Source organism: Loxodonta africana, chromosome 15, assembly GCF_030014295.1.
Source record: "Loxodonta africana isolate mLoxAfr1 chromosome 15, mLoxAfr1.hap2, whole genome shotgun sequence".
NCBI classification, from domain to species: domain Eukaryota; kingdom Metazoa; phylum Chordata; class Mammalia; order Proboscidea; family Elephantidae; genus Loxodonta; species Loxodonta africana.
Window position 1 is genome coordinate 25,953,886 of NC_087356.1, and position 12,474 is coordinate 25,966,359.

Sequence of the window (12,474 nt, forward strand, 5' to 3'; positions counted from 1 at the left end):
TAAGGGGTGGAAAAGGCTTTCAGTGAAAGGGAACAACAGCTACAGAGACCCAGGGGTGTGAAAAGATCAGACAGGTTCAGGAAATAGCACTTTAAGAAGTCTAGAGCAGTGGGAGAGGAGGCCGGAGGCTCAGTAGAGGCCAGAGCACCAAGGGCCACAGTATTCCTCTGTGCCTTGTACTCACCCTTTACTACAGAACCTTCTCCTCTGCATTTACTTCTTGGTTTACAGGTCTCTTTTCCTTTTTTTTTTTTTTTTATTCCATTAAACCGTGAGCTCCTCAAGGAAAAGGTCTCTATGAAGAATTCATAGCTATACCCCCCAAAAAAACCCCGTTGCCATCGAATCAATTCCGACTCATAGCAACCCTATAAAATAGAATAGAACTGCCCCATAGAGTTTCCAAGGCTGTAATTTTTATAGATGCAAACTGCCCTATCTTTCTCCCACAGAGCAGCTGGTAGGTTTGAACTGACAACCTTTTGATTAGCAGCTGATCTCTTAGCCAGTGCGCCAGCAGGACTTATAATTACAGTCCTCTACATTTGCAAATAAGCCAATGAATGATTTCTAAGCACAAATACACCTGAAAAGACTGTACAACATTAACTTTGGTTTTCAACTGCAGCCCTTTTACTCACAACAGTGATCAACTCATAGATTGGTAATTTGTCCAGCACTTTTCCTTAATGACTGCTAAAAGTTGTGTTGTAGATTCTTTTTATTGTTCTAGACACCTAGGCACTTGTTCAAACAGTTTTAAGAACTTTCTTTTTGTAGTATGATTTACTAACAAGGCTCAAACATATGATCTATTAGACAATGCTGCCACCTCAGAGTAAAGATTCCTTTCAATGTACTCTATTAAACTTACATCTCCCTATATACAAAATATAATCTTACCATTGTAAAATACGAGGAAGCATAATGACATACTTGTTACAGGATAAGGAGAGCAATAAGAATTCGTCACAAAACTTGCAAAATCCTGGCCAAAACAGAATGACATGTTAAACTCACTGCTTACCTTTTGCCACTGAGAACTAGAAAAAACAATCTCAATTTACGTAAAGTCATGAAACTAAGCAGTTAGAATTCACAAGGTTTTAGACACATAGGCACTCTCTCACACACACCCTCTGGGAAAAAGGCCCACCATGCTTAGCCCAAGAATTAATTTCCTCCTTCCCCCAAAACAAAAGCCTCACTGTCCAATGTGCAAATTAATATTTTCAAACCTCTAACAACTCAATCAAAACTAAGAGTGGTAAGTTAGTTTCTCCCCATAAATTCTTGGCAAAATTTATATAAACTCAACACAGTTTGCACTATTATCTAGAAGCATAAGGCTAAAACCAACACAGCTGAAAACCAAACTGATATACTATGAAGGTAAATACAAGTTCTCTGTGAAAATGAGGACTATTGCTTTTAAACAAAACGTATTACCCGTAGGTTGGGTGTGCTCAAATCACAATGTGCTATACAACTAAAGTATGTTCTACGTTTTATAACAGGCTAGGGTGGACGGGCCTTTCCTGCAAATTCTCAGCCATCCTAGTTCTGCTGTTTACAATATAATCCAATTTCATCTACTCAAAAAACAAACAGACAAAAAAAAATTTTAAACCCTTGCTGCCAGTAACTCTTCTCACATGTATTTTCAGCAATTACCACCAAAAGAATTGTGCTGGGACAAAGACTCTAGAAAAGGTATACCGATCAAATGCCATCTCAAGCAAGGCAAGAATAGTTCACCACTAACAAAACAGATTAAAGTTCCCAACCTTGCAAAGCTCCCTGTACCGTATATACCTGCCTCTCTCATATTCACCTTCCAGTTGCCTGGAAGAGGCAAATGGAAAATGTTAGTTTCCAAAAGAGATGGGGATGAAATTTAGAGGGTGGGAGGGTGAAGGACTCACTCGCGTAAAGAAGGCAGAAGACAAATGGCCAGGGTTCCCAAGTCAAACTAGGTTTGGGGAATGAGGGCTGGAGTAGAGCGTAAGGTGGAGGGTGTAAGGGAAACGCAGATAACGTGGGGGGCGGGGGAGTACCCACTGAATGGGGGAGGGGCACAAATGCGCAACTCCACCCCTTCGCGTCTCCTGGAGAGGGTATGCAGCGCTGGTCAATTTGCCGTGCAGTTTTTTTATTGCACTGGGGTAGTGAGGGACTCACAAGCTAGGGAATCCAGCTCGAGTGTTAGAAGAAGGCTGAGGGGTTCGGGGAAGTTGGGGGGTGGGCAGCGTGCCTGTGATGGGGGAAAAAGGCACTAAGTAAGGCCCGCCTACATACAGTCCCAGGGACAGGGGGTGACCCCAGCGGGCGCCCCTTCCCTCCGATGACCACGACTCAGGACCCCTCCGGCTCTCCCTTCCCACAGGAGCTCGGGCAGGCGCGCGCCGCCCGTCACAGTCCCGACCGCGGCGGGAAGAGAGGCGCAGGGCGCCCCCAGAGCGCGGACGGCGGCGATCCCCCACGGGTCCCTTCCTCCGTAGCCCAGGCGACGAGCCCACCTGGGCTGGCCAGAGGCGCCTCCTTCAGACCGTACTCCGCCACTCCTTCGAGAGTCTCAGCCGTCGCCGCAGAGGCCGCCGCTGCCAGAACAGTCTCGGCCTTCAGCACCAGAACGTGAGCCACAGCACGGGAGAAACGCTGCTACCACTGTCCAGGTTACCTCTTACTGCACACTGGCTCTTCGCCCCGCCCCCAACCCAAGCCATTGGTTGCCGGGCACCGCCCCATTCATCTATTGGACTGAAGAGGATGCCGCTCAGTCACCTAGAAGGGCATATGTAGTGTTTATTGGTCTAAATGTGAAGTAGTTCCCGCCCACTCCCTCAGAAATTCCAGCCTCTGATTGGTTATAACATCTGTCTTTTCACTTTCCTAGTTCTTTTCTTCGGAGCGGGGAGCCTCCTTGCGGAACACACCGGGTGTGATTGGCTGACAAGACGCTACACTAGTCCTGGATAGGAATTGGGCCAAGGATGCCTTGGCCCCCACGGGGGTGGGGGTGGGGTAGCGGGGGAGGTGCCAAAACCCGCAGCAGGTCTGGGTTTGTTTACACAAGCTCTTGCTCTGCTTCTTCCCATTGGCTAAGCCCACAGCCACTCCCACCAGGTTGCGCAGCTCAGTCCAACGAGGAGCGAGGGTGGGGGCGGACGTCAATGGGATTTCCCCAGCTGTCAATTACGTGGGGAGGAGCTTTGAGCAGGCTGGCGCTGACCTGTTGCTGGGCTTCAGCACGGAAAATCGGGGAGTTGGGCTCCTTGGAAGGCCAGAAGGAAGCAGAGGGACATGTCCACATTTCTAGAAACAACCTAACTTCCTGACTGCTTTTAAAAAATAAAATCTTATTTTCCTCGTGAACTTAAGGACTCTATGTAAAGGCAGTTGACTGTGTGGATCTTAACAAATTGTGAATAACGTTGCCAAGAAGGAGAATTCCAGAATACTTACTTGTGCTCATGCAGAACCTGTACGTAGACCAAGAGGCAGTCTTTGGAACAGAACTAGGGGATATGGCGTGGTTTAAAATCGGGAAAGTTGTGCATCAGGATTGTACCCTTTAAGCATACTTATTTAATCTGTAGGCTGAGAAAATAATCTGAAAAACTACACTATAAGAAGAGAGGGGCATCAGGATTGGAGGAAGACTCATTAACAACCTGCATTGTGCAGATGGCACAACCTTGCTTGCTGAAAGTGAAGAGGACTTGAAACACTTGCTGATGAAGATCAAAGACTACTGCCTTCGGTATGGGTTACACCTTAACATAAAAAAAAAAAACAAAAATCCTCACAACTGGACCAATAAGCAACATCATGATAAACAGAGAAAACACTGAAGTTGTGAAGGATTTCATTTTACTTGGATCCACAATCAATGCCCATGGAAACAGTAGTCAAGAAACCAAATGACACATTACATTGGGCAAGTCTGCTGCAAAAGACCTCTTTAAAGTGTTGAGAAACAAATATGTCAATCCCCATGGAAACAGTAGTTAAGAAAGAAAATGACACATTGCACTGGGCAAATCTGCAAAAGACCTCTTTAAAGTGTTAAGAAACAAAGATGTCACTTTGAAGAGTAAGGTGTGCCTGAACCAAGACATGACATCTTCAATCACCTCATATACATTGGAAAGCTGGACAATGAATAAGACCAAAGAAGAACTGATGCCTTCGAATTATGGTGTTGGTGAAAAATATTTAATATACCATGGACTGCCAGAAGAATGAAGAAGTCTGTTTTGGAAGTACAGCCAGAGTGCTCCTTGAAGTTCAGGATGGCAAGACTGTGTCCCATGTACTTTGGACATATTATCAGGAGGTACTAGTCCTGGAGAAGGACATCATGGTTGGTAAAGGAGAGGGTCATCAAAAAAGAGGAAGACTCTCAATGAGGTGGATTGACACAGTGGCTGCAACAGTCGGCTGAAAACCTAGCAGCAATTGTGAGGATGGTGCAGGACTGGGCAGTGTTTTGTGCTGTTGTACATAGGGTTGCTGTGAGTCGGAACCAACTGGATGTCACCTAACAACAGCAACATGATGCTGAACAGTTTTCAGTGCTAGGAGGAAAGGTCTGGTGACCTACTTCTGAAAATGAGCCAGTGAAAACCCTGTGGATCAAAATGATGCAATCTACAATGGATCATGGGGATGGCACAAGGCAGGGTGGCATTTCTTTCAGTTGTGCATGGGGTGCCATCAGTCAGTGCCAATTCCACAGCAGCTAACAACAAGAATCTTCGCCTGTGTCCTACCCTAGTTGTGTGCAAGATCTCTGCCCTCCTGTCAGATTCCTGCCTTTCAACCAGTCAGACCTAGGGATCATTTTATTAGCCCTGTTCTCTAGATTCTTAACCTCTCTTGAGTTTTAGTTTCCTCACATATAAATTGTACCAAATTCATAAAATAGTGCTTGGAAAATGACATGTGCTCAAAAAACAAATTATTATTGCATATGGGTGATAGTTACCCACGTGTCTGTCAGTTTGTCATACTGTGGGGGCTTGTGCATTGCTGTGGTGCTGGAATCTATGCCACTGGTATTCAGATACCAGCAGGGTCACCTACATCGGACAGGTTTCAGCTGAGCTTCCAGACTAAGATAGACTAGGAAAAAGGATCCGCAGTCTACTTCTGAAAAGAATTAGCCAGTAAAAACCTTATGAATAGCAGCGGAACATTGTCTGATATAGTGCTGGAAGATGAGCCCCCCCAGGTTGGAAGGCACTCAAAAGGCAACTGGGGAAGAGCGGCCTCCTCAAAATAGAGTCAACCTTAATGATGTGGATGGAGGAAAGCTTTTGGGGCCTTCATTTGCTAATGTGGCTTGACTCAAAAAGAGAGGAAACAGCTGCAAACATCCATTAAAAACTGGAACCTGGAATGTACGAATATAGGAAAATTGGAAATCGTCAAAAATGAAATGGAATGCATAAACTGATATCCTAGGCATTAGAGAGCTGAAAATGAACTGGTATTGGCCATTTTAAATTGGACAATCATATAGTTTACTATGCAGGGAATGACAACCTGAAGAGGAATGGTGTTGCATTCATCATCAAAAAGAACATTTCAAGATCTATTCTGAAGTACAATGCTGTCAGTGATAGGATAATATCCATACGCCTACAAGGAAGACCAGTTAATATGACTATTATTCAAATTTATGCACCAACCGCTAAGGCCAAAGATGAAGAAATTGAAGATTTTTTATTAGCTGCTGCAGTCTGAAATTGATCGAACATGCAATCAGGATACGTTGATAATTATTGGCGATTGGAATGTGAAAGTTGGAAACAAAGAAGAAGGATCAGTAGTTGGAAAATATTGTCTTGGTGATAGAAACAATGCTGGAGATGGAATGATAGAATTTTGGAAGACCAACGACTTCTTCATTGCAAATACCTTCTTTCGCCAACATAAACAGTGACAATACATATGGACCTCACCAGATGGAACACACAGAAATCAAATTGACTACATCTGTGGAAAGAGACAATGGAAAAGCTCAATATCATCAGTCAGAACAAGGCCAGGGGCCGACTGTGGAACAGACCATCAATTGCTCCTATGCAAGTTCAAGCTTAAACTGAAGAAAATCAGAGCACGTCCATGAGAGCCAAAATACGACCTTGAGTATATCCCACCTGAATTTAGAGACCGTCTCAAGAATAGATTTGACAAATTGAACACTAGGGACCGAAGACCAGAGAAGTTGTAGAATGACATCAAGGACATGATACATGAAGAAAGTGAGAGGTCATTGAAAAGACAGGAAAGAAAGAAAAGACCAAGATGGATGTCAGAGGAGACTCTGAAACTTGCTCACGAACATTGAGCAGGTAAAGCACAAGGAAGAAATGATGAAGTAAAAGAACTGAACAGAATATTTCAAAGGGCGGCTCGAGAAGACAAAGTATTATAATGACATGTGCAAAGAGCTGGAGACAGAAAACCAAAAGTGAAGAACATACACTGTGTTTCTCAAGCTGAAAGAACTGAAGAAAAAATTCAAGCCTCGAGTTGCAATAGAGAAGGATTCTATGGAGAAAATATTAAATGATGCAGGAAGCATCAAAAGAAGATGGAATTCTCACTCCAACAAGGCTGGCATTAATCTGAAAAACACAAAATAATAAACGTTGGAGAGGCTGTGGAGAGATTTGAACACTTTTACACTGCTGGTGGGAATGTAAAATGGTACAATCATTTTGGAAATCGATTTGGCGCTTCCTTAAAAAGCTAGAAATAGAACTACCGTACGATCCAGCAATCCCGCTCCTTGGAATATATCCTAGAGAAATAAGAGCCTTTGCACAAACAGATATATGCACACCCATGTTTATTGCAGCACTGTTCACAATAGTAAAAAGATGGAAGCAACCAAGGTGCCCATCAACGGATGAATGGATAAATAAATTATGGTATATTCACACAATGGAATAAATATGCATGATATAGAACAGCGATGAATCTGTGAAACATTTCATAACATAGAGGAACCTGGAAGGCATTATGCTGAGTGAAATTAGTCAGTTGCAAAAGGACAAATATTGTTTAAGACCACTATTATAAGAACCTAGAAATAGTTTAAACTGAGAAGAAAACATTCTTTTGTGGTTACTAGAGGGGGGAGGGAGGGGGTGGGAGAGGGGCCTTCACTAATTAGGTAGTAGATAAGAACTACATTAGGTGAAGGGAAAGACAGCACACATTACAAGGGAGGTCAGCACAACAGAACTAAACCAAAAGCAAAGAAGTTTCCTGAATAAACTGAATGCTTCAAAGGCCAGCGTAGTGGGGGCAGGGGTCTGGTGACCATGGTTTCAGGGGACACCTAAGTCAGTTGGCATAATAAAATCTATTAACAAAACATCCTGCATCCCACTTTGAAGAGTGGCGTCTGGGGTCTTAAACGCTAGCAAGCAGCCATCTAAGATACATCAATTGGTCTCAACCCACCTGGATCAAAGGAGAATGAAGAACACCAAGGACACAAGGTAATTATGAGCCCAAGAGACAGAAAGGGCCACATGAGCCAGATACTACATCATCCTGAGACCAGAAGAACTAGATGGTGCCTGGCTACAACCGATGACTGCCCTGACAGGGAACACAACAGAGAGCCCCTGAAGGAGCAGGAGAGCAGTGGGATGCAGACCCCAAATTCTCATAAGACCAGACTTAATGGTCTGACTGAGACTGGAAGGATCCTGGTGGTCATGGCCCCCAGACCTTCTGTTGGCCCAGGACAGGAACCATTCCCGAAGCCAGCTCTTCAGACATGGATTGGACTGGACAATGGGTTGGAGAGGGATGCTGGTGAGGAGAGAGTTTCTCGGATCAGGTGGACACTTGAGACTATGTTGGCATCTCCTGCCTGGAGGGGAAATGAGAGGGTGGAGGGGGTTAAAAGCTGGCAAAATGGACACGAAAAGAGAGAGTGGAGGGAGAGAGCGGGCTGTCTCATTAGGGGAAGTCTAATTGGGAGTGTGTAGCAAGGTGTATATGGTTTTTGTGAGAGACACTGACTTGATTTATGAACTTTCACTTAAAGCACAATAAAAATTATTAAAAGAAGATGGAAGGAATACACAGAGTCATTATACCAAAAAAGAATTAGTCAATGTTCAACCATTTCAAGAGGTAGCATATGATCAGGAACTGACGGTACTGAAGGAAGAGGTCCAAGCTGCACTGAAGGCACTGGTGAAAAACAAAGCTCCAGGAATTGACGGAATGTCAATTGAGATGTTTCAACAAACAGATGCAGCGCTGGAGGTGCTCATTCATCTATGCCAAGAAATATGGAAGACAGCTTCCTGGCCAACTGACTGGAAGAGATCCGTATTTGTGCCTATTCCCAAGAAAGGTGATCCAACTGAATGTATAAATTATAGAATATCATTAATATCACACACAAGCAAAATTTTGCTGAAGATCATTCAAAAAGGGCTGCAGCAGTGTATCAGCAGGGAACTGCCAGAAATTCAGGCCGGTTTCAGAAGATGTGGAGCCAGGGATATCATTGCTGATGTCAGATGGATCCTGGCTGAAAGCAGAGAATACCAGAAGGATGTTTATCTGTGTTTTATTGACTATGCAAAGGCTTTCGACTGTGTGGATCATAACAAATTATGGATAATATTTCGAAGAATGGGAATTCCGGAACGCTTAATTGTGCTCATGAGGAAGCTTTACATAGATCAAGAGGCAGTTGTTTGGACAGAACAAGGGGATATTGATTGGTTTAAAGTCTGGAAAGGTGTGTGCCAGGGTTGTATCCCCTCACCATACCTATTCAGCCTGTATGCTAACCAAATAATCCGAGAAGCTGGACTATATGAAGAAGAACGGGGCATCAGGATTGGAGGAAGACTCTTTAACAGCCTATGTTATGCTGATGACCCAACTTTTATTGCTGAAAGTAAAAAAGACTTGAAGTACTTACTAATGAAGATCAAAGACCACAGCCTTCAGTATGGATTGCACCTCAACATAAAGAAAACAAAAATCCTCACAACTGGACCAACGAGCAACATCATGATAAAAGGAGAAAAGACTGAAGTTGTCAAGGATTTCATTTTACTTGGATCCACAATGAATTGCCATAGAAGCAGCAGTTAAGAAATCAAATGACGCATTGCATTGGGCAAATCTGCTGCAAGGGACCTCTTTGAAGTGTTGAAAAGCAGAGATGTCACCTTGAAGACTAAGGTGCGCCTGACCCAAGCCATGGTATTTTCAACTGCATTATATGCATGTGAAAACTGGACAGTGAATAAGGAAGACAGAAGAAGAATTAACGCCTTTGAATTATGGTATTTTTGAAAGATATTGAATATAGCAAGGACGGCCAAAAGAACAAACAAATCTGTCTTGGATGAAGTGCAACCAGAATACTCCTTAGAAGCAAGGATGGCGAGACTGCGTCTTACATACTTCGGACGTGTTGTCAGGAGGGATCAGTCCCTGGAGAAGGATGTCATGCCTGGCAAAGTACAGGGTCAGTGGAAAAGAAGAAGGTCCTCAACAAGGTGGATTGATACAGTGGCTGCAACAGTGAGGTCAAGCATAACAACGATTGTAAGGATGGCGCAGGACTGGGCAGTGTTTTGTTCTGTTGTGCATAGGGCCGCTATAAGTTGGAACTGACTCGATGGCACCTAACAACAACAACATGGGTGATAGTGGTACAGGGAGATGATATGGATAGTCATATAATGGGAGAAATAATGTTAGGTCACTGTTCAGTGATAGAGAAACACAATGGAGGAAGAAATCTGAGGAGAAAGTTGTCTGTTATTGAAGCAGTAGAAAAGGCTTCTGTGAAGGTATGGAACTTGAGCAGAACCAGGAAAGATTCAAATAGGGACGGACTTCAAGGCCAACGAGACAGTGTAGGCCAAAGTATGGAAGAAGGAACGAGCTAGGTGGGTTTTGTAGATTGTTGTTAGTTGCAGATGAGTCGATTCCAACTCATGGTGACCCCAAGGGTACAGAGAAGAACTGCCATGTGTAGGGTTTTCAAGCATACAGTAAATGCTTAATAAATATTACTTTACTAATATTATTATTATTATCAGAATTATCATGAGTAGAATGATCCGGCTGGGCAAGGATGGCACAAGAATGTTGTGGGCCTTACATGTTAGGCTAAGGACTTTGAATTTTATTCTTCTGGAAGTGGGGCTTTCTTTATGAAAGTTTGTGTTTTATAGATCTTTGTCTCTCCCCAGCCTCATACACGACACAGAGTAGAGGCTTAGTAAGTGATTGCAGAATGAGTGAAAAATGATAAAAATGGAGAAGATAATGAAATAAACTTTGATTAAATAAATTCAATAATTCACTCAACAAATATATTTAACATCTGTGATGATGTTCTAAGGTTGCTATGAGTCAGAATTGACTCGATGGCAACGGGTTTTTTGGTATTATGATGTTCTAGGTTCTGATCTAGGCTCTGAGGATCTGGCTGTGAATAAGGCAATGAAGATGTGTCATAAACTTACACTCCAGTGGTAGAGACAATAAAGAAACCAATAAATAATGAAATGTCATGTTGTGACTAAGAGCTATTATAAAGTAAAATAAAGCAGAGTTAAGTAATGGTTGGGGGAATGGCTATTTAGGGTAGAATGTTCAGTTTAACAGGTATCTGAGGAAGGAGACTTCGAGCAGAGTCCTGAATAATGTGAAGAAGTCAACCATGGGAACGGGGCTGGGAAGCATAACCACCACATTGCCCAATCCAAGGTCACGTCACGTTGCTTCACGAATTTTGAAGCTATATTCTTAGGTATATACCTGTTTAGAATTTCTCACACTGGTTTAAAGTTTCATTTGATGAAATAATTTAAGTGGTCCCTACAAGAAATTATTATCTCTTTTAGAAAAAAAAAAAAAAGGATATATCTCCAAGATAGCCTCTCTTCACTCTCCACTGCTTCTTTCCCCCAAATAGCCTTCAGGTGTATGATGAGAAAGAGGCTTATGTGATCTCATAAATTTGAAAAATAGGGTCTTTAGGTCCACATGGTGTCCTTAAACAATCGAAAATACTAACTGGAGAGGAAGATTTATCACCAGAAAAAAAAAAAAAAAAAAAAGGGATGCAGAAGAAAAAAGGAACTGATACATCTCCTTATATGTATGGCCACACTGACAAGCAGTTTTATAGCTGGGGATGAGTTAGTGATAGATACACAGAAGCTTAAGAGGGAATTATTAACTCCAGAAAAAGAAGAAAAGGCATATAATCATATGACCTTTTCACAGTTAGTTATAAGCATTGATAGCAAATGCACATATAGCACTTAATATGTGCTAGGTACTGTTTTGGAGCCCTAGTGGCACAGTGGTTAAAAGTTTGTCTGCTAACCAAAAGGTTGGCAGTTCAAATCCACCGGCCGCCCCTTGGAGACCCTGTGAGGTAGTTTTACTCTGTCCTGTAGGGTCGCCATGAGTTAGAATAGACTTGACAGCAATGGGTTTGGTTTTTTGCTTTTTAGGCACTGTTTTAAGTGTTTTACATTTATTAACTAATTTAATGCTCACCACAATTCATGATGTGGCTACTATTAGTTTCCAATTTTACAGACAAGTAATCTTTGGCATAGAGGTTAAGCACCTTGTCAAAGATTCTACGGTGTATTAATTTCCTATTGCTGCTGTAACAAATTACCACAAATTTTATTGCTTAAGATAACACAAATTTATTATCTTATAGTCCTGGAAGTCAGAAATCCAAAATAAGTTTCACTGGGCTAAAATCAAGATGTTGGTAGGTCTGTGTTTCTTCTGGAGGCTCTAGGGTAGAATTTGTTTTCTTTTCCATCTTCTAGAGGCTGCCTGCCTCCCTTTGTTCGTGTCCTCTTCCTCTATCTTCAAATCTGGCAGCATAGCATTTTCTCTACCTCTGACCTCTGCTTCCCTCCTTACATCTTCTCTCTCTGACGCTGATCTCCCTGCCTCCCTCTTATAAGGACTCTTGTGATTACACTGAGCCCGCCTGGACAAACCAGGATACTCACCCCATCTCAAGATCCTTAACTTATTCACATCTGCACATTCCTTTCTTGCCATATGTCTTAGGCTGAGTTCTCTACAGAAGCAAAACCAATGCGTGTGTATATATATATAGAGAGAGAGAGAGAGACTTATCTCAAGAAAATAGCTCACACAGTTGTAGAGGCTGACAAGTCCCAAGTCCATGGGTCAGGCAGCAGGCTGGAGGCTTCTCCTGATTCAGGTAGCTGCAGGGGCTGATGAACCCAACATTGGCAGGTCAGACAGCAAGTCGCTGGCTCACGGGCTGTGGAGGCTGATGACTCCAAGATCAGCAGGTAAGACAGCAGGATGCTGGCTCACAGGCTGCAGAGGCCAGTGAACCCAAGATTGGCAGGCCACTGGCTCAAGTCCCAAGAACTGGCGGTCAGATGATGATAAGCC

At 43.0% G+C, this 12,474-nt stretch overlaps 1 protein-coding gene across 1 annotated transcript in view; it reads right to left on the reverse strand.

Moving 5' to 3' along the window:
- PAIP2B (poly(A) binding protein interacting protein 2B) overlaps window positions 1-3,028 on the reverse strand; it is a 48,608-nt gene extending 45,580 nt beyond the window's left edge. The window contains exon 1 of the mRNA XM_003413672.4: window positions 2,520-3,028. The gene's annotated coding sequence lies outside the window, so the exon portion shown is untranslated. The remainder of the gene's footprint in view (window positions 1-2,519) is intronic.
- Window positions 3,029-12,474: the final 9,446 nt, after the last annotated feature.